Consider the following 23,596-nt stretch of genomic DNA (forward strand, 5'->3'; position numbering starts at 1 on the left):
CACCACCACGCTGTCGTGCTGCCGGAGCTCTTCCTCAACTTCTCCTTCCCCCTTGCTGGATCAAGAAGGAGGAGACGTCCCCAGGCTATACGTGTGTTGACACGGAGGCGCCATCCATTTGGTGCTAGATCGGATCTTCCGCGATTTGAATCACCGTGAGTACGACTCCATCAACCACGTTCTTGTAACACTTCCGCTTAGCCATCTTCAAGAGGTATGAAGATGCACTCCCTCTCTCTCTCGTTGCTAGCATCTCCTAGATTGATCTTGTTGACACGTAGGAAAATTTTGAATTATTGCTACGTTCCCCAACAGTGGTATCATGAGCTAGGTCTATGCGTAGATTCTATGCACAAGTAGAACACAAGTAGTTGTGGGCGATGGTTTGTTCAATTTGCTTACCATTACTAGTCCTATCTTGATTCGGCGGCATTGTGGGGTGAAGCGGCCCGGACCGACCTTACACCTACACTTACGTGAGACAGGTTCCACTGACTGACATGCACTTGTTGCATAAGGTGGCTAGTGGGTGTCTGTCTCTCCCAATTTAGTCGGATCGGATTCGATGAAAAGGGTCCTTATGAAGGGTAAATAGCAATTCACATATCACCATTGTGGCTTTTGCGTAGGTAAGAACGTTCTTGCTAGAAACCCATAGCAGCCACGTAAAACATGCAACAACAATTAGAGGACATCTAACTTGTTTTTGCAGGGTATGCTATGTGATGTGATATGACCAAAAGGATGTGATGAATGATATATCTGATGTATGAGATTGATCATGTTCTTGTAATAGGAATCACGACTTGCATGCCGATGAGTATGACAACCAGCAGGAGCCATAGGAGTTGTCTTAATTTATTTTATGACCTGCGTGTCAATGAGAACGCCATGTAATTACTTTACTTTATTGCTAACCGTTAGCCATAGTAGTAGAAGTAATAGTTGGCGAGACAACTTCATGAATACACGATGATGGAGATCATGGTGTCATGCTGGTGACGAAGGTGATCATGCCGCACCTCAAAGATGGAGATCAAAGGCGCAAGATGATATTGGCCATATCATGTCACTTTATGATTTGCATGTGATGTTTGCCATGTTTACATCTTATTTGCTTAGAATGACCATAGCATAAATAAGATGATTCCTCACTAAAATCTCAAGAGATTTGTTCCCCCTAACTGTGCACCGTTGCGAAAGTTCGTTGTTTCGAAGCACCACGTGATGATCGGGTGTGATAGATTCTAATGTTCAAATACAATGGGTGTAAGCCAGATTTACACATGCAAAACACTTAGGTTGACTTGACGAGCCTAACATGTACAGACATGGCCTCGGAACACGAGAGATCGAAAGGTCGAACATGAGTTGTATAGTAGATACGGTCAACATTGAGATGTTCACCGATGGTGACTAGTCTGTCTTACATGATGATCGGACACGGCCTAGTTGACTCGGATCATGTATCACTTAGATGACTAGAGGGATGTCTATCTGACTGGGAGTTCATTAAATAATTTGATTATATGAACTTAATTATCATGAACATAGTCTAAAATATCTTTACAATATGTCTTGTACATCAAATGGCCACGCTAATGTTGCCCTCAACTTCAACGCGTTCCTAGAGAAAACCAAGCTAAAAGACGATGGTAGGAACTATACGGACTGGGTCCGAAACTTGACGATCATCCTCATAGCTACCAATAAAGCATATGTCCTTGAATCACCGCTAGGTGACGCACCCATTTTCCCAGCAACTCAAGATGTTATGAACGCCTGGCAGTCGCGTAGTGATGATTACTCCCTGGTTCAGTGCGGCATGCTTTACAGCTTAGAACCGGGGCTCCAAAAGCGTTTTGAGCAGCACAGAGCATATGAGATGTTCCAAGAGCTGAAAATGGTTTTCCAAGATCATGCCTGGGTCGAGGGGTATGAAGTCTCTGAAAAGTTCTATAGTTGTAAGATGGAGGAAAACAGTTCTGTCAGCGAGCATGTACTCAAAATGTCTGGGTTGCACAACCATTTGTCTCAGCTGGGAGTTGATCTTCCAGATGACTTGGTCATTGATAGGATCCTCCAGTCGCTCCCACCTAGATACAAGAGCTTGGTGATGAACTACAATATGCAAGGGATGGAGAAGTCCATTCCTGAGTTATATTCAATGTTGAAATCAACGGAGGTGGAAAACAAAAAGGAACATCAAGTGTTCATGGTGAATAAGACCACTAGTTTCAAGAAAGGCAAGGGTAAAAAGAACTTCAAGAAGGATGGCAAGGGAGTTGCCGTGCCCGGTAAATCAATTGCCAGGAAGAAGCCAAACAATGGACCCAAGCCCGAGACTCAGTGCTTTTATTGCAAGGGAAATGGTCACTGGAAGCGGAATTGCCCCAAGTACTTAGCGGATAAGAAGGCCGGCAACACCAAAGGTATATGTGATATACATGTTATTGATGTGTACCTTACCAGCGCTCATAGTAGCTCCTGGGTATTTGATACCAGTGCGGTTGCTCATATTTGTAACTCAAAACAGGAGCTGCGGAATAAGCGGAGACTAGAGAAGGACGAGGTGATGATGCGCGTCGGGAATGGTTCCAAGGTCGATGTGGTCGCCGTCGGCACACTACCTCTACATTTACCTATGGGATTAGTTTTAAACCTCAATAATTGTTATTTAGTGCTAGCTTTGAGCATGAACATTGTATCTGGATCTCGTTTAATGTGAGATGGCTACTCATTTAAATCCGAGAATAATGGTTGTTCTATTTATATGAGAGATATGTTTTATGGTCATGCCCCACTGGTCAATGGTTTATTTTTATTGAATCTCGAATGTGATGTTACCCATATTCATAGTGTGAATACCAAAATATGTAAGGTTGATAATGATAATCCCATATACTTGTGGCACTGCCGCCTTGGTCACATTGGTGTCAAACACATGAAGAAACTCCATGCAGATGGACTTTTGGAGTCTCTTGATTATGAATCATTTGACACGTGCGAACCATGCCTCATGGGAAAAATGAGCAAGACTCCGTTCTCTAGAACAATGGACCGAGCAACCAACTTGTTGGAAATAATACATATTGATGTGTGCGGTTCAATGAGCATTGAGGCTCGCGGTGGCTATCAGTATGTTCTCATCCTCACTGATGACTTAAGTAGATATGGGTATGTCTACTTAATGAAACACAAGTCTGAGACCTTTGAAAAGTTCAAGGAATTTCAGAGTGAGGTAGAGAATCAACGTGACAGAAAAATAAAGTTCTTACGATCAGATCATGGAGGAGAATATTTGAGTCACGAGTTTGGTACGCACTTAAGGAAATGTGGAATTGTTTCACAACTCATGCCACCTGGAACACCTCGGTGTAATGGTGTGTCCGAACGTTGTAATCACACTCTATTGGATATGGTGCGATCTATGATGTCTCTTACTGATTTACCGCTATCATTTTGGGGTTATGCTTTAGAGACAGCCGCATTCACTTTAAATAGGGCACCGTCTAAATCCGTTGAGACGACACCATATGAATTATGTTTTGGGAAGAAACCTAAGTTGTCGTTTCTAAAAGTTTGGGGATGCGATGCTTATGTCAAGAAACTTCAACCTGAAAAGCTCGAACCCAAGTCGGAAAAATGTGTCTTCATAGGATACCCTAAGGAAACCATTGGGTATACCTTCTACCTCAGATCCGAAGGCAAGATATTTGTTTCCAAGAAGGGATCCTTTCTGGAGAAAGAGTTTCTCTCGAAAGAAGTAAGTGGGAGGAAAGTAGAACTTGATGAAGTACTGCCTCTTGAACCGGAAAGCAGCACAACTCAGGAAGATGTTTCTGTGGTGCCTGCGCCGACTAGAGAGGAAGTTAATCATGATGGTCATGAAACTTCAAATCAAGTTGCTACTGAACTTCGTAGGTCCACAAGGGCACGTTCCGCACCAGAGTGGTACGACAATCTTGTCTTAGAAATCATGTTGTTAGACAACGATGAACCTTCGAACTATGAAGAAGCGATGGCGGGCCCGGATTCCAACAAATGGCTTGAAGCCATGAAATCCGAGATAGGATCCATGTATGAAAACAAAGTATGGACTTTGACAGACTTGCCCGATGATCGGCAAGCCATAGAAAATAAGTGGATCTTTAAGAAGAAGACTGACGCGGATGGTAATGTGACCGTCTATAAGGCTCGGCTTGTCGCTAAGGGTTATCGACAAGTTCAAGGGGTTGACTACAATGAGACTTTCTCACCCGTAGCAAAGTTGGAGTCCATCCGAATCATGTTAGCAGTTGCCGCATTCTATGATTATGAGATATGGCAAATGGATGTCAAAACGGCATTCCTTAACGGTTTCCTTAAGGAAGAATTGTATATGATGCAGCCGAAAGGTTTTGTCGATCCTAAGAATGCTGACACAGCACTCCATCTATGGGCTGGTGCAAGCATCTCGGAGTTGGAACATTCACTTTAATGAAATGATCAAAGTGTTTGGGTTTGTGCAGACTTATGGAGAAGCATGTGTTTACAAGAAAGTGAGTGGGAGCTCTGTAGCATTTCTCATATTATATGTATAGGACATACTATTGATGGGAAATGATATAGAAACTTTTGGAAAGTGCAAAGGCCTACTTGAATAAGTGTTTTTCAATGAAGGACCTTGGAGAAGCTGCTTACATATTAGGCATCAAGATCTATATAGATCGAGACGCCTCATTGGTCCTTTAGAAAGCACATACCTTGACAAGCTATTGAAGAAGTTCAATATGGATCAGTCCAAGAAGGGGTTCTTGCCTGTATTGCAAGGTGTGAGATTGAGCACGGCTCAATGCCCGACCTCGGCAGAAGATAGAGAAAAGATGAGTGTCATCCCTATGCCTCAGCCATAGGGTCTATTATGTATGCCATGCTGTCACCTTGTTGTAAGTTTGGTAGGGAGGTACCAAAGTAATCCCGGCATGGAACACTGGACAGCAATCAAGAATATCCTGAAGTTCCTGAAAAGGACTAAGGATATGTTTCTCGTTTATGGAGGTGATGAAGAGCTCGTCGTAAAGGGTTACATTAATGCTAGCTTCGACCTAGATCTGGATGACTCCAAGTCACAAACCAGATATGTGTACATTTTGAATGGTGGGGCAGTCAGCTGGTGCAGTTGCAAGCAAAGCGTGGTGGCGGGATCTACATGTGAAGCGGAGTACATGGCAGCCTCGGAGGTAGCACATGAAGCAATCTGGATGAAGGAGTTCATCACTGACCTAGGAGTTATTCCCAATGCGTCGGGCCCGATGACTCTCTTCTATGACAACACTAGAGCTATTGCCCTTGCCAAGGAGCCCAGGTTTCACAAGAAGACTCGGCATATCAAGCGTCGCTTCAACTCCATTCGTGATTTTTTTTTAAGATGGAGACATAGATATTTGAAAAGTGCATACGGATCTGAATGTCGCAGATCCGTTGACTAAACCTCTTCCACGAGCAAAGCATGACCAACACCAGAACTCTATGGGTGTTCGATTCATCACAATGTAACTAGATTATTGAGTCTAGTGCAAGTGGGAGACTATTGGAAATATGCCTTAGAGGCAATAATAAAATGGTTATTATTATATTTCCTTGTTCATGATAATTTTCTGTTGTTCATGCTATAATTGTATTAACCGGAAACCATAATACATGTGTGAATACATAGACCGTAATATGTCCCTAGTAAGCCTCTAGTTGACTAGCTCGTTGATCAATAGATGGTTGTGGGTTTCCTGACCATGGACATTGGATGTCGTTGATAACGGGATCACATCATTAGGAGAATGATGTGATGGACAAGACCCAATCCTAAGCATAGCACAAGATCGTGTAGTTCGTTTGCTAAGAGCTTTTCTAATGTTAAGTATCATTTCCTTAGACCATGAGATTGTGCAACTCCAGGATACCGTAGGAATGCTTTGGGTGTACCAAACGTCACAATATAACTGGGTGGCTATAAAGGTGCACTACAGGTATCTCCGAAAGTGTCTGTTGGGTTGGCACTAATCGAGACTGGGATTTGTCACTCTGTATGACGGAGAGGTATCTCTGGGCCCACTCGGTAATGCATCATCATAACAAGCTCAATGTGACTAAGGAGTTAGTCACAGGATCATGCGTTACGGAACAAGTAAAGAGACTTGTCGGTAACGAGATTGAACGAGGTATGGGGATACCGACGATCAAATCTCGGGCAAGTAACATACCGGTGGACAAAGGGAATTGTATACGGGATTGTTTGAATCCCCAACATCGTGGTTCATCCGATGAGATCATCATGGAACATGTGGGAACCAACATGGGTATCCAGATCCCGTTGTTTGTTATTGGCCGGAGAGATGTGTCGGTCATGTGTGCATGGTTCCCGAACCCGTAGGGTCTACACACTTAAGGTTCGGTGATGCTAAAGTTGTTATAGGAAAAAGTATGTGGTTGCTGAAGGTTGTTCGGAGTCCCGGATAAGATCCCGGACGTCACGATGAGTTCCAGAATGGTATGGAGGTAAAGATTTGTATATGGGAAGTCCAGTTTTAGCGGAATGGTTTCGGGGGTTGTCGGTATTATGCCGGGACCACCGAAAGGTGTCCGGGGGTCCACCGGGTGGGGCCACCTGCCCCAGGGGACTTAATGGGCTGAACAAGGGTGGGAACCAGCCCCCTAGTGGGCTGGTGCGCCCGCCCCCCAAGGGCCCAAGGCGCCTCCCACCAAACTTGGGGGGCAAGTCCCCCCTTGGCCGCCGCCCCCCTCCCCCTAGATGGGATCTAAGGGGGCCGGCCCCTCTCTCCTTCCCCTGGCGCAGCCCCTCCCTCCTCCAACACCTTCTCCTCCTCCGTAGAGCTTGGCTAAGCACTGCAGAAAATCCACAACCTCCAGCACCACGCCGTCGTGCTGCCGGAGCTCTCCCTCAACTTCTCCTTCCCCCTTGCTGGATCAAGAAGGAGGAGACATCCCCGGGCTGTACGTGTGTTGAACACGAAGGCACCGTCTGTTCGGCACTAGATCGGGTCTTCCACGATTTGAATCGCCGCAAGTACGACTCCATCAACCGCGTTCTTGTAACGCTTCCGCTTAGCGATCTTCAAGAGGTATGAAGATGCACTCCCTCTCTCTCTCGTTGCTAGCATCTCCTAGATTGATCTTGGTGACACGTAGGCAAATTTTGAATTATTGCTACGTTCCCCAACAATATATTCACGTTCGGGGAGAAAAAATTCAGAGAGAAGGATTCATCACATTTCATGATACGGAGCCGCCGCCGCCTCCTGTTCTTCCTCGGGAGGGTAGATCTAGAGCCCGTTTTGGGCTCCGGAGAGGGGAAATCATCGCCATCGTCATAATAAACCATCCTCCATCACCAATTTCATGATGCTCACCATCGTGTGTGAGTAATCCCTGATACGTCTCCAACGTATCTATATTTTTTGATTGTTCCATGCTATTACATTATCTATCTTGGATGTTTTATATGCATTTATATGCTATTTTATATGATTTTTTTGACTAACCTATTAACCCAGAGCCCAGTGCTAGTTTCTGTTTTTTTCCTTGTTTTTGAGTTTCACAGAAAAGGAATATCAAACGGAGTCCAATTGACCTGAAAATTTATGGAGAATATTTTTGGAAAATATAAAAAATACTGGAACGAAAAGATATTGGAGAGGAGTCCCGAGGCCACCACAAGGGTGGAGGGCGCCCCCCCCCCCCGTAGGGCGCACACCCCATCCTTATCGTTGCCTCGTGGGCCCCCCTGACTTGTTCCCGATGCCAACACCTCTTATAAATCCCAAAAACCCCATAACAGAACCTAGATCGGGAGTTCCACTGCCGCAAGGCTCTGTAGCCACCAAAAACCAATCGAGACCCTGTTCTGGCACCCTGCCGGAGGGAGAAATCATTATCGGTGGCCATCTTCATCATCCCGGCGCTCTCCATGACAAGGAGGGAGTAGTTCACCCTCGGGGCTAAGGGTATGTACCAGTAGCTATGTGTTTGATCTCTCTCTCTCTCTCATGTTCTTGATAAGGCACGATCTTGATGTACCGCGAGCTTTCCTATTATAGTTGGATCTTATGATGTTTCTTCCCCTCTACCTTCTTGTAATGGAATGAGTTTCCCTTTGAAGTTATCTTATCAGATTGAGTCTTTAAGGATTTGAGAACACTTTATGTATGTCTTGCATGTGCTTATCTGTGGTGACAATGGGATATTCACGTGATCTACTTGATGTATGTTTTGGTGATCAACTTGCGGGTTCTGTGACCTTGTGAACTTATGCATAGGGGTTGGCACATGTTTTCGTCTTGACTCTCTGGTAGGAACTTTGGGGCACTCTTTGAAGTTCTTTGTGTTGGTTTGAATAGATGAATCTGAGATTGTGTGATGCATATCTTATAATCAAACCCGCGGATACCTTTGTGGTGACTTAAGGTGTTATTTTAGTACGAACTCTAGGGCTGTTTGTGACACTTATAGGAATAGCCCAATAGATCGATCAGAAAGAATAACTTTGAGGTGGTTTCGTACCCTACAATAATCTCTTCGTTTATTCTCCACTATTAGTGACTTTGGAGTGACTCTTTGTTGCACGTTGAGGGATTGTTATATGATCTAATTATGTTATCATTGTTGAGAGAACTTGCACTAGTGAAAGTATGAACCCTAGGCCTTGTTTCCAAGCATTGCAATATCGTTTCACTCACTTTTACCACTTGCTACCTTGCTGTTTTTATATTTTCATATTACAAAAACTTATATCTACCATCCATATTGCACTTGTATCACCATCTCTTCGCCGAACTAGTGCACCTATACAATTTACCATTGTATTGGGTGTGTTGGGGACACAAGAGACTCTTTGTTATTTGGTTGTAGGGTTGTTTGAGAGAGACCATCTTCATCCTACACCTCCCATGGATTGATAAACCTTAGGTCATCCACTTGAGGGAAATTTGCTACTGTCCTACAAAACTTTGTGCTTGGAGGCCCAACACGAGTCTACAAGAAGAAGGTTGCGTAGTAGACATCAAGCTCTTTTCTGGCGTTGTTGCCGGGGAAGCTAGGTAAGCGGCACTCACATCCTGTTAACGAAGCTCTTTTCTCGTGTTGTTGCCGGGGAGGTGAGTGCTTGAAGGTATATCTTTAGATCTTGCAATTGAATCTTTTAGTTTCTTGTTTTATCACTAGTTTAGTTTATAAAAGAAAACTACAAAAAATATGGAATTGAGGTTGCCTCATATGCTTCATATTTTTAATGTCTTCCGTGAAAATGATGGAAAGGAAAATTGTGCTCAAGTGTTAGAAGAAGAAATCAATAAAATGTTTGGCATAAAACCTTTGAACGATGAGCATGATTGCAATGTTGTTAGTATGAATTCCTTTAATATTCATGATGCTAATGATATGCAAAGCTACAAGCTTGGGGATTCTATGTTTGATGAATATGATCTTTTTAGTCCCCCAAGTTTTGATGAGAAAAGTTATTATGATGATAGCATGCCTCCTATTTATGATGATCGCAATATATATAAAAGTGGGTTTGGAAGAGTGTCAACTTTAGTAAGTAGTGATTTAACTATTTTGGAGGGTGTTTAATCTTATTCTAATGATAAATGTGGATTTGGAGAGGTCATTACATTATTTAGTAATGATTCCGCTATCTTGGAAGAGGTTTCAATTGATTATGATGAGAACGAAGTTGCTACTTATGATGATTATTGTGATGACACTTATGTTATAGAAAGTAGTGATGATTATATTTATAAAACATGTCCTGATTACGGTTACTCTTTTTCTGAACATTACTCTTTTAATGTGGAAACAATTTATAGTATTCAAGTTTCTTATGATACTCCCACTATTCCGAATGAGAAGAGTTTTGCTTATGTGGAGATTACAAAAATTTCTATGCTTGTAGATCATGAAAATAATGATTTATTTGATGGTTATATTGTTGAATTCATTCATATGCTACTGAAAATTATTATGAGGGAGGAATATATGCTAGTAGGAGTTGCAATAATATCAAGTTTCCTCTCTATGTGCTTAAAGTTTTGAAGCCATGCTTGTTTTGCCTTCCTACGCTAGTTGATTCTTGTTCCCATAATTTGTTTGCTCACAAAATCCCTAAGCATAGGAAGTGGGTTAGGCTTAAATGTGCTAGTCATATGCTTCATGATGCTCTCTTTGTGTTTCAATTTTTATCTTTTATGTGAGCATCAGTGAAATCATCATGCCTAGCTAAAAATGCATTAAAGAAAAATACTTGTTTGGAGACAACCCAATATTTATACCTACTATTTTTGTGTGTCCACATGATTATGCTACTGTGTAATCATGTTTTATAGCTTTTTTTTCAATAAAGTGCCAAGTAAGACCTTTGGGATGGTCTATGGTGATAGTTAACTTAATTCTGTGCAAAAACAGAAACTTTTGCTCTCAGTCCAGGAATTTTGAAAATTCACTGGAACGTGAATTTTATCTGAATTTTTTATACAAGATTGATATACAAATTGCCTAGATTGTCCTAATTTTTCAGAAATTTTTTGGATTTACAGAAGTATGGAAAGTTTCCAGATTACTACAGACTGTTCCGTTTTAAACAGATTCTGTTTTTCATGTATTGTTTGCTTATTTTGATGAATCTAAGAATAGTATCAGAGGGTATGGACCATGTAGAAGTTGGAATACAGTAGATATAACACCAATGTGAATTTAGAATGAGTTCACAACAGTACCTAAGTGGTGATTTATTTTCTTATACTAACGGAGCTTATGAGATTTTCTGTTGAGTTTTATGTTGTGAAGTTTTCAAGTTTTGGGTAAAGTTTTGATGGACTATGGAATAAGGAGTGTCAAGAGCCTAAGGTTGGGGATGCCCAAGGCACCCCAAGGTAATATTCAAGGACAACCAAGAGCCTAAGCTTGGGGATGCCCCGGATGGCATCCCCTCTTTCGTCTTCGTTCATCGGTAACTTTACTTGCAGCTATATTTTTATTCACCACATGATATGTGTTTTGCTTGGAGCGTCATTTTATTTTATTTATATTTTCTTTCTGTTACTTAGAATAAGGTTTTGTATCTTCTATTTTAGTAGAAGTGTCAAAGATAGCCTTCACCATGCACAATTTGCAAGTATATGAGTTGTTGTTTCAAAACAGAAAGTTTGTTGCTATTGCAAAAAATCCCTAGAAAAGTCAGAATGTGATAAAATGTTGAATTTTCTGCAAAATAAGCTATGACAAATTCTTTACAGTGTGGTAAATTTTCAGAATTTTTTGAGTTAAATAAGTATGATTCCTCTTGCATTCTTTACAGACTGTTCTGTTTAGACAGATTGCTATTATGTTTGCATTGTTTGCATATGTTTGCTTGTTTAATGATTCTATTTGAGGGTAAGAGTGTTAAATATGCAGAGGAATTTAGTAGGCAATCTCAAATAATAATTTTAGTGATTCTATATAGTAGAGAATGATAAGGTTTTGCATGGATTTATACTAACTTATCTCACGGGTTCTTGTTGAGTTTTGTGTGGATGAAGTTTTTAAGATTCCGGGAAACTATGATATGAAAGGAATTAAGGAGACACAAAAGCTCAAGCTTGGGGATGCCCAAGGCATCCCTAATTAATACTTCAAGAAGTATCAAGCATCTAAGCTTGCTGATGCCAAGGCATCCCTAATTAATATTTCAAGAAGTCTCAAGCATCTAAGCTTGGGATGCCCGGGTGGCATCCCACCTTTCTTCATCAACAATCATCGGTTAGCCTCGGTTGAGCCTAAGTTTTTGCTTCTTCACGTGATTGTGCTATCCTTGGAATGTCATTTCATTTTGTTTTGCATGTTTTTGAATAAAATATTAAGATATGAAAATACTTTAATGAGAGACAGTCCTCACATAGCTAAATAATTATTCAACTACTCATTGATCTTCACTCATATCTTTTGGAGTGGTTTGTCATTTACTCATGTGCTTCACTTACATCCTATGAGTAAATGGTTGAATGAATTGAATATCATAAATCTGAAATTATATATGTTTCATATGCTTATCCCATGGGGAGTAATGACTTCACATATAAGAAGTAGAGGTGGTAAATTTATTAAAAGTTAGCAAACATTGTATTGGTAACTTGAACAATTCATGAAAGAATATTGAAGGAAGAGAGATTTCACATATAAATATACTATCTTGGACATCTTCTATGATTGTGAGCCCCATTAATTGTTTTCAAACCTGAGCAAATTAGTTGAAGTTGGACAAGGAAGACACCATAATGAGTTATGGTTGGGTATATTTGTATAGAAGTTATATTGTTATGGATCCTTCAACATGTGGTGCTTGCTATTTCGGATCTTTTGCTAGCCCAAATTTCTGTACTAAGCGGGAATACTGCTTGCGCATTCAAATTCCTTGAACCAAGTTTCTTCCATGAGTGTCCACCATATCTACCTATATGCGGTAGTTACCTTTCCGTTCCAAGTAAATTTGCATGTGCCAAACTCTAAACCTTCAAACAATAATCTGTTTTGTATGCCCGAAGCGCTCATGTAGGGACTAGGGGTTGTCAGTATCTTCCATGCTAGGTGGGTTATTCTCACGATGAGTGTTTATTCACTTATCATTCACGAGAGAGTGGCTGGTAATTGGGATGCCCAGTCCTATGATCAAAAGACCAAAAATGGAATCGTGAATAATTAAACAAAACTCCCCCGGGATTGTTGATAGTTGGACGGTACCCATTGTTTTGGACCAGCCGTGGAATGTGCTTGTTGGTGGTGGGGGAGTAAAAACTTTACCATTCTATTTCGGAACCGCCTGTAATGTATCTAGTATGGAAGATGTTGGGAACTCTTGGTTGCTATGTTGACAATGAAAGCATACGTCTCAAAATTATTTTCATCTCTATTTTAAAAGCTTCGAGCTCTGGCACCTCTGCAAATCCCTGCCTCCCTTTGTGAAGGGCCTATGTTTTACTTTTATGCAAGAGTCAGTAGTATTCCTTCTCATTCCAACCTACTCTTAGTTGGCAAGCATCATGTAATGGGGAAAGATCTAAGCATATATGGACATTCAAATATATTTGATCATGAATTATTATTGTTGACAATTACCTATATGATAAGTAAGTTGGGAGGCGAAACATTAAGCCCCTATCTTTCTCTGTGTTTGATGCATGCTATTTGTTCTAAAAGTATGCTTTGTGTGGTAGCAATCATGGAAGAATATATGATAGTTGAGTATATGGGATTTGCTAAATCAAAGATCTTACATAGACTCTTCCTGAAAAAAAGATGAATTGCAATTGTTTGATGACTGAGAACATAGTTTGTTAGTTTTCAAGAAAGTTTATGGTATATGCTTTAACATGTAAATATCTTGTTACTTGATCATGAGAAGTTTTATGATATGAGCTACTTTTGTGATATATAATGATGCTAGAAAAAGTGGTTGAAATTATCATTGATCAAACTTGTGCACTTGCTAGCATTCCACATCAAAAAATTTGTTTTTATCATTTACCTACTCGAGGATGAGCACGAATTAAGCTTGGGGATGCTTGATATGTCTCGAACGTATCTATAATTTTTTATTGTTCCATGCTATTATATTATCTATCTTGGATGTTTTATATGTATGTATATGTTATTTTATATGATTTTTGGGACTAACCTATTAACCTAGAGCCCAGTGCCAGTTTCTATTTTTCCCTTGTTTGAGTTTCGCGGAAAAGGAATATCAAACGGAGTCCAATTGACCGGAAAATTTATGGAGAATATTTTTGGAAAATATAAAAAATACTAGAACGAAAAGATATGAGAGAGGAGTCCCGAGGCCACCACAAGGATGGAGGGCGCCCCCTAGGGCGTGCCCCCCGTCCTTGTCGTCGCCTCATGGGGCCCCTGACTTTTCCCTAACGCCAACACCTCTTATAAGTCCCAAAAAAACCCAGAATAAAACATATATCACGAATTCCGCCTCCGCAAGCCTTTGTAGCCACAAAAAAACAATCGAGACCCTGTTTCGGCACCCTGACGGAGGGGGAAATCATCACCGGTGGCCATCTTCATCATCTCGGCGCTCTCCATGACGAGGAGGGAGTAGTTCACCCTCGGGCTAAGGGTATGTACCAGTAGCTATGTGTTTGATCTCTCTCTCTCTCTCGTGTTCTTGATATGGCACGATCTTGATGTACCGCGAGCTTTGCTATTATAGTCGGATCTTATGATGTTTCTCCCCCTCTACCTTCTTGTAATGGATTGAGTTTCCCTTTGAAGTTATCTTATCAGATTGAGTCTTTAAGGATTTGAGAACACTTTATGTATGTCTTGGATGTGCTTATCTGTGGTGACAATGGGATATTCATGTGATCTACTTGATGTATGTTTTGGTTATCAACTTGCGGGTTATGTGACCTTGTGAACTTATGCATAGGGGTTGGCACACTTTTTCGTCTTGACTCTTCGGTAGAAACTTTGGGGCACTCTTTGAAGTTCTTTGTGTTGGTTTGTATAGATGAATCTGAGATTATGTGATGCATATCATATAATCAAACCCGCGGATACTTGTGGTGACATTGGAGTATCTAGGTGACATATGGGTTTTGGTTGATGTGTGTCTTAAGGTGTTATTTTAGTATGAACTCTAGGGCTATTTGTGACACTTATAGGAATAGCCCAATAGATCGGTCAGAAAGAATAACTTTGAGGTGGTTTCGTACCCTACAATAATCTCTTCGTTTATTCTCCGTTGTTAGTGACTTTGGAGTGAATCTTTGTTGCATGTTGAGGGATTGTTATATGATCTAAGTATGTTATTATTGTTGAGAGAACTTGCGCTAGTGAACGTATGAACCCTAGGCCTTGTTTCCAAGCATTGCAATAATGTTTTCGCTCACTTTTACCACTTGCTACATTGCTGTTTTTATATATTCAGATTACAAAAACTTATATCTACCATCCATATTGCACTTGTATCACCATCTCTTCGCCGAACTAGTGCACCTATACAATTTACCATTGTATTGGGTGTGTTGGGGACACAAGAGACTCTTTGTTATTTGGTTGCAGGGTTGTTTGAGACAGACCATCTTCATCCTACGCCTCCCACGGATTGATAAACCTTAGATCATCCACTTGAGGGAAATTTGCCACTGTCCTACAAAACTCTGTGCTTGGAGACCCAACACGAGTCTACAAGAAGAAGTTTGCGTAGTAGACATCAAGCTCTTTTCTGGCGCTGTTGCCAGGGAGGCTAGGTAAGCGACACTCACATCCCGTCAATGAAGCTCTTTTCTGGTGTCGTTGCCGGGGAGGTGAGTGCTTGAAGGTATATCTTTAGATCTTGCAATTGAATCTTTTAGTTTCTTGTTTTATCACTAGTTTAGTTTATGAAATAAAACTACAAAAAATGGAATTGAGGTTGCCTCATATGCTTCATCTTTTTAATGACTTTCGTGAAAATGATGGAAAGGAAAATTGTGCTCAAGTGTTAGAAGAAGAAGTCAATAAAATGTTTGGCATAAAACCTTTGAAAGATGAGCATGATTGCAATGTTGTTAGTATGAATTCCTTGAATATCCATGATGCTAATGATATACAAAGCTACAAGCTTGGGGATGCTATGTTTGATGAATATGATCTTTTTAGTCCCCCAAGTTTTGATGAGAATTATGACGATAGCATGCGTCCTATTTATGATGATTGCAATATTTATAAAAGTGGGTTTGGAAGAGTGTCGACTTTAGGAAGTAGTGATCCCACTATTTTGGAGGGTGTTTAATCTTAATATAATGATAAAACTGTATCTAGAGAGGTCATGACTTTATTTAGTAAGGATTGCACTATCTTGGAAGAGGTTTCAATTGATTATGAGGAGAACGAAGTTGCTACTTATGATGATTATTGTGATGACACTTATGTTATAAAAGGTAGTGATGATTATATTTATAAAACTTGTCCTGATTATGATTACTCTTTTTCTGAATATTACTCTTTTAATGTGGAAACAATTTATAGTATTCAAGTTTCTTATGGTACTCCCACTATTCCAAATGAGAAGAGTTTTCCTTATGTGGAGATTACAAAAATTTCTATGCTTGTAGATCATGAAAAGAATGATTTATTTGATGGTTATATTGTTGAATTCATTCATGATGCTACTGAAAATTATTATGTGGGAGGAATATATGCTTGTAGGAGTTGCAATAATATCAAGTTTCCTCTCTATGTGCTTAAAGTTTCGAAGTCATGCTTGTTTTGCCTTCCTATGTTAGTTGATTCTTGTTCCCATAATTTGTTTGCTCACAAAATCCCTAAACATAGGAAGTGAGTTAGGATTAAATGTGCTAGTCATATGCTTCATGATGCTCTCTTTGTGTTTCAATTCTTATCTTTTATGTGAGCATCATTGAAAGAATCATGCCTAGCTAAAAAGGCATTAAAGAAAAGCGCTTGTTTGGAGACAACCCAATATTTATCCTACTGTTTTTGTGTGCCCACATGATTATGCTACTGGGGTAATCATGTTTTATAGCTTTTGTTTCAATAAAGTGCCAAGTAAGACCTTTGGGATGGTCTATGGTTATAGTTAACTTGATTCTATGCAAAAACAGAAACTTTTGCTCGCAGTCCAGGAGTTTTGAAAATTCACAGGAATGTGATTTTGATCTGAATTCTTTACACAAGATTGATATACAAATTTCCTAGATTTTCCTAATTTTTCAGAATTTATGGAGTTACATAAGTATGGAAAGTTTCCAGATTACTACAGACTATTCTGTTTTAAACAGATTCTGTTTTTCACGTGTTGTTTGTTTATTTTGATGATTCTATGAATAGTATCGGAGGGTATGAACCATGGAGAAGTTGTAATGAAGTAGATATAACACCAATATGAATTTAGAATGAGTTCACAACAGTACCTATGTCGTTATTTATTTTCTTATACTAACGGAGCTTATGAGATTTTCTGTTGAGTTTTGTGTTGTGAACTTTTCAATTTTTGGGTAAAGTTTCGATGGACTATGGAATAAGGAGTGTCAAGAGTCTAAGATTGGGTATCCCAAGGCACCCCAGGGTAATATTCAAGGACAACCAAGAGCCTAAGCTTGGGGATGCCCCGGATGGCATCCCCTCTTTCATCTTTGTTCATCGCTAACTTTACTTGGAGCTATATTTTTATTTACCACATGATATGTGTTTTGATTGGAGCGTCATTTTATTTTATATGAATTTTCTTGCTGTTATTTAGAATAAGGTTTTGTATCTTTTATTTCAGTAAACGTGTCAAGGATAGCCTTCACCATGCACAATTTGCAAGTATATGAGTTGTTGTTTCAAAACAGAAAGTTTGTCGCTATTGCAAACTAGAAAAGTCAGAATGTGATAAAATGTTGAATTTTTTTGCAGAATAAGCTATGATAAATTCTCTACAGTGTGGTAAATTTTCAGAATTTTTGAGTTAAATAAGTATGATTGCTCTTGCATTCTTTACAGTCTGTTCTGTTTAGATAGATTGCTGTTATGTTTGCATTGTTTGCATATGTTTGCTTGTTTAATGATTCTTTTTGAGTATAAGAGTGTTAAATATGTAGAGGAATTTAGTAGGAAATCTCAAATAATAATTTTAGTGATTTTATACAGTAGAGAATGATAAGATTTTGCATGGATTTATACTAACTTATCTCACGAGTTCTTGTTGAGTTTTGTGTGAATGAAGTTTTTAAGATTCCGGGAAACTATGATATGAAAGGAATTAAGGAGACACAAAAGCTCAAGCTTGGGGATGCCCAAGGCATCCCTAATTAATATTTCAAGAAGTCTCAAGCATCTAAGGTTGGGGATGCCCCGGTTGGCATCCCATCTTTCTTCATTAACAATCATCGGTTAGCCTCGGTTGAGCCTAAGTTTTTGCTTCTTCACATGATATGTGCTATCCTTGGAATGTCATTTCATTTTGTTTTGCTTGTTGTTTGGATAAAATATTAATATAAGAAAATACTTAAATGAGAGAGAATCCTCACATAGCTAAATAATTATCCAATTACCCATTGATCTTCACTCATATCTTTTGGAGTAGTTTGACATTTACTCACGTGCTTCACTTACATCCTATGAGTAAATGGTTGAATGAATTGAATATCATAAATCTGAAATTATATATGTTTCATATGCTTATCCCATGGGGAGTAATGACTTCACATATAAGAAGTAGAGGTGGTAAATTTCTTCAAAGTTAGCAAACATTGTATTGCTCACTTGAACAATTCATGAAATAATATTGAAGGAAGAGAGACTTCACATATAAATATACTATCTTGGACATCTTCTATGATTGTGAGCCCCATTAATTATTTTCAAACCTAAGAAAATTAGTTGAAGTTGGACAAGGAAGACACCATAATGAGTTATGCTTGGGTATGTTTGTATAGAAGTTATGTTGTTATGGATCCTTCAACATGTGGTGCTTGCTATTTAGGATCTTTTGCTAGCCTAAATTTTTGTACTAGACGGGAATACTTCTTGTGCATCCAAATTTCTTGAACCAAGTTTCTTCCATGAGTGTCCACCATATCTACCTATATGCGGTATTTACCTGCCATTCCAAGTAAATTTGCATGTGCCAAACTCTAAACCTTCAAATAATAATATGTTTTGTATGCCTGAATCGCTCATGTAGAGACTAGGGGCTGTCAGTATCTTCCATGTTAGGTGGGTTATTCTCACGATGAATGTTTATTCACTTATCATTCACGGGAGAGTGGCTGGTAATTGGGATGCCCAATCCTATGATCAAAGATCAAAAAGGAAATCGCAAATAATTAAACAAAACTCCCCTAGGATTGTTCATAGTTGGACGGTACCCGTTGTTTTGGACCAGCCGTGGAATGTGCTTGTTGGTGGTGGGGGAGTAAAAACTTTACCATTCTGTTTGGTAACCACCTGTAATAGTATGGAAGATATTGGGAACTCTTGGTTGTTATGTTGACAATGAAAGCATACCTCTCAAAATTATTTTCATCTCTTTTTTAAAAGCTTCGAGCTCTGGCACCTCTGCACATCCCTGCTTCCCTTTGCGAATGGCCTATATTTTACTTTTATGCAAGAGTCAGTAGTACTCCTTCTCATTCCAACCTACTCTTTAGTTGGCAAGTATCATGTGATGGGGAAAGATCTAAGCATATATGTCCATTCAAATATATTTGATCATGAATTATTATTGTTGACAATTATCTATATGATAAGTAAGTTGGGAGGCAAAACATTAAGCCCCTAGATTTCTCTGTGTTCGATGGATGCTATTTGTTCTAAAAATATGCTTTGAGTGGTAGCGATCATGGAAGATTATATGATAGTTGAGTATGTGGGATTTGCTAAATCAAAGCTTTTACATAGACCCTTCCTGAAAATAAGACGAATTGAAATTGTTTGATGACTAAGAACATAGTTTTTAATTTTCAAGAAAGTTAATGGTCTATGCTTTAACATGTAAATAGCTTGTTACTTGATCATGAGAAGTTTTATGATATGAGCTACTCTTGTGATATATAATGATGCTAGAAAAAGTGATTGAAATTATCATTGATCAAACTTGTGCACTTGCTAGCATTCCACGTCAAAAATTCTGTTTTTATCATTTACCTACTCGAGGACGAGCAGGAATTAAGCTTGGGGATGCTTGATACGTCTCGAATGTATCTATAATTTTTTATTGTTCCATGCTATTATATTATCTATCTTGGATGTTTTATATGCATTTATATGTTATTTTATTTGATTTTTGGGACTAACCTATTAACCTAGAGCCCAGTGCCAGTTTCTGTTTTTGAGTTTCACAGAAAAGGAATATCAAACGGAGTCCAATTGACTGGAAAATTTACGGAGAATATTTTTCGAAAATATGAAAAATACTGGAACGAAAAGATATCGGAGAGGAGTCCGAGGCCACCACAAGGGTGGAGGGCGCCACCTAGGGTGTGCCCCCCATCCTTATTGTCGCCTCGTGGGCCCCCTTGAATTTTTCCTGACGCGAACACCTCTTATAAGTCCCAAAAAATCCAGAACAGAACCTATATCAGGAGTTCCACCGCTGCAAGCCTCTGTGGCCACCAAAAACCAATCGGGACCCTATTCCGGTACCCTGTCGGAGGGGGAAATTATCACCGGTGGCCATCTTCATCATCCCGGCGCTCTCCATGACGAGTAGGGAGTAGTTCACCCTCGGGGCTAAGGGTATGTACTAGTAGCTATGTGTTTGATCTCTCTCTCTCTCTCTCTCTGGTGTTCTTGATATGGCACGATCTTGATGTACCGCGAGCTTTGCTATTATAGTTGGATCTTATGATGTTTCTCCCCCTCTACCTTCTTGTAATGGATTGAGTTTCCCTTTGAAGTTATCTTATCAGATTGAGTCTTTAAAGATTTGAGAACACTTTATGTATGTCTTGCATGTGCTTATATATGGTGACAATGGGATATTCACGTGATCTACTTCACGTATGTTTTGGTGATTAACTTGCGGGTTATGTGACCTTGTGAACTTATGCATAGGGGTTGTGCTACGTCTTGAGCTTGCGTTGGTTTTCCTTGAAGAGGAAAGGGTGATGCAGCAATAGTAGCGTAAGTATTTCCCTCAGTTTTTGAGAACCAAGGTATCAATCCAGTAGGAGGCTCCTCAGAAGTCCCACACACCTTCACAAAATAACAAGAACTCGCAACCAACGCAATAAAGGGGTTGTCAATCCCTTCACGGCCACTTGCGAAAGTGAGATCTGATAGAGATAATATGATAAGATGAATATATTTTTGGTATTTTATGATATAGATTGGAATAGTAAAGATGCAAATAAAAGTAGACTGAAAGCTTACATGATAAAATATAGACCCGAGGGCCATAGGTTTCACTAGTGGCTTCTCTCAAGATAGCATAAGTATTACGGTGGGTGAACAAATTACTGTCGAGCAATTGATATAAAAGCGAATAATTATGAGATTATCTAGGCATGATCATGTATATAGGCATCACGTCCGTGACAAGTAGACCGACTCTTGCCTGCATCTACTACTATTACTGCACACATCGACCGCTATCCAGCATGCATCTAGAGTATAAAGTTCATAAAGAATAGAGTAACGCATTAAGAAAGATGACATGATGTAGAGGGATAAACTCATGCAATATGATATAAACCCCATCTTTTTATCCTCGATGGCAACAATACAATACGTGCCTTGCTACCCCTGCTATCACTGGGAAAGGACACCGCAAGATTGAACCCAAAGCTAAGCACTTCTCCCATTGCAAGAAAGATCAATCTAGTAGGCCAAACCAAACTGATAGTTCAAAGAGAGTTGCAAAGCTAACTTAATCACACATAAAAGAATTCAAAGGAGATTCAAATATTTCTCATAGATAAACTTGATCGTAAAGCCAAAATTCATCGGATGTTGACAAACACACCGCAAAAAGAGTTACATCGAATAGATCTCCAAGAAGATCGAGGAGAACTTTGTATTGAGATTCAAAGAGAGAGAAGAAGCCATCTAGCTAATAACTATGGACCCGAAGGTCTGTGGTAAACTACTCACAACTCATCGGAGAGGCCTTGGAGATGATGTAGAGGCCCTCCATGATCGATTCCCCCTCCAGCGGAGCGCCGACGAAGGCTCCAAGATGGGATCTCGCGGATACAGAAGGTTACGGCGGTGGAAATAGTATTTCGTGGTCGCTTCTGATGTTTTCGGGGTACATGGGTATATATAGGAGGAAGAAGTAGGTCGGTAGACGCTCGAGGGGCCCACGAGGGTGGGGGCACGACCACCTGTAGGGGCGCGCCGGGCACCCTTGTGGTTGCCTCGCTTGTTTCTTGACTTCCACTCCAAGTCCTCTGGATCACATTTGTTCCAAAAAGATCACTCCCGAAGGTTTCATTCCATTTGGACTCCGTTTGATATTCCTTTTCTTCAAAACACTGAAATAGGCAAAAAAACAGCAATTCGGGTTGTGCCTTCGGTTAGTAGGTTAGTCCCAAAAATGATATAAAAGTGTAAAGTAAAGCCCATAAACATCCAAAACGGGTAATATAATAGCATGGAGCAATCAAAAATTATAGATGCGTTGGAGACCTATCAAGCATCCCCAAGCTTAATTCTTGCTCGTCCTCGAGTAGGTAAATGATAAAAACAGAATTTTTGATGTGGAATGCTACCTAGCATAATTCTCAATGTAATTTTATTTATTGTGGCATCATTGTTCAGATCCAAATGATTCAATATAAAAGCTTATAAAACATAAAAATACTAATACTCGAAGCATACTAACAAATAATCATGTCTTACCAAAATAGCATAGCCAAAGAAAGCTTATCCCTACAAAATCATATAGTTAGGCCATGCTTCATTTTCATTACACAAAATACTCCCATCATGCACAACCTCGGTTTCAGCCAAGCAATTGGTTCGTACTTTTTAACGCGCTTCAGCTTTTTCAACTCTTACGCAATACATGAGCGCAAGCCATGGACATAGCACTATATGTGGTATATGGTGGTGGTTGTGAAGACAAAAAAAGGGAGAAGATAGTCTCACATCAACTAGGCATATCAACGGGCTATGGAGATGCCCATCAATAGATATCAATGTGAGTGAGTAGGGATTGCCATGCAACAGATGCACTAGAGCTATAAATATATGAAAGCTCAACAAAAGAAACTAAGTGGGTGTGCATCCAACTCGCTTGCTCACGAAGACCTAGGGCATTTTGAGGAAGCCCGTCATTGGAATATACAAGCCAAGTTCTATAATGAAAAATTCCCACTAGTATATGAAAGTGACAACATAAGAGACTCTCTATCATGAAGATCATGGTGCTACTCTGAAGCACAAGTGTGGAAAAGAGATAGTAGCATTGTCCCTTGTGTCTTTTCTCTCATTTTTTTGTTTGTCCTTTCTCCTTTTTTTATTTGGCCTTTCTCTTTTTTTTATTTTGTGGGCTCTTTGGCCCCTTTTTTTGTAAAGTCCGAAATCTCATCCCGACTTGTGGGGAAATCATAGTCTTCATCATCCTTTCCTCACTTGGGACAATGCTCTAATAATGAAGATCATCACACTTTTATTAATTTACAACTCAAGGTTACAACTCAATACTTAGAACAAAATATGACTCTATATGAATGCCTCCGATGGTGTACCGGGATATGCAATGAATCAAGAGTGACATGTATGAAAAATTATGAAGGTGGCCTTGCCACAAATACAATATCAACTACATGATTATGCAAAGAGCAATATGATAATGATGGAACGTGTCATAATAAATGGAACGGTAGAAAGTTGCATGGCAATATATCTCGGAATGGCTATGGAAATGCCATAATAGGTAGGTATGGTGGCTGTTTTGAGGAAGGTAAATAATGGGTGCATGATACCGACGAAAGTTGCGCGACATAATAGAGGCTAGCAAAGTGGAAGGGTGAGTGTGCGTATATCCATGGACTCACATTAGTCATAAAGAACTCATATACTTACTACAAAAGTCTACTTGCCCTCGAAGCAAAGTACTACTATG

Source organism: Triticum aestivum, chromosome 2B (genome assembly GCF_018294505.1).
Source record: "Triticum aestivum cultivar Chinese Spring chromosome 2B, IWGSC CS RefSeq v2.1, whole genome shotgun sequence".
NCBI classification, from domain to species: domain Eukaryota; kingdom Viridiplantae; phylum Streptophyta; class Magnoliopsida; order Poales; family Poaceae; genus Triticum; species Triticum aestivum.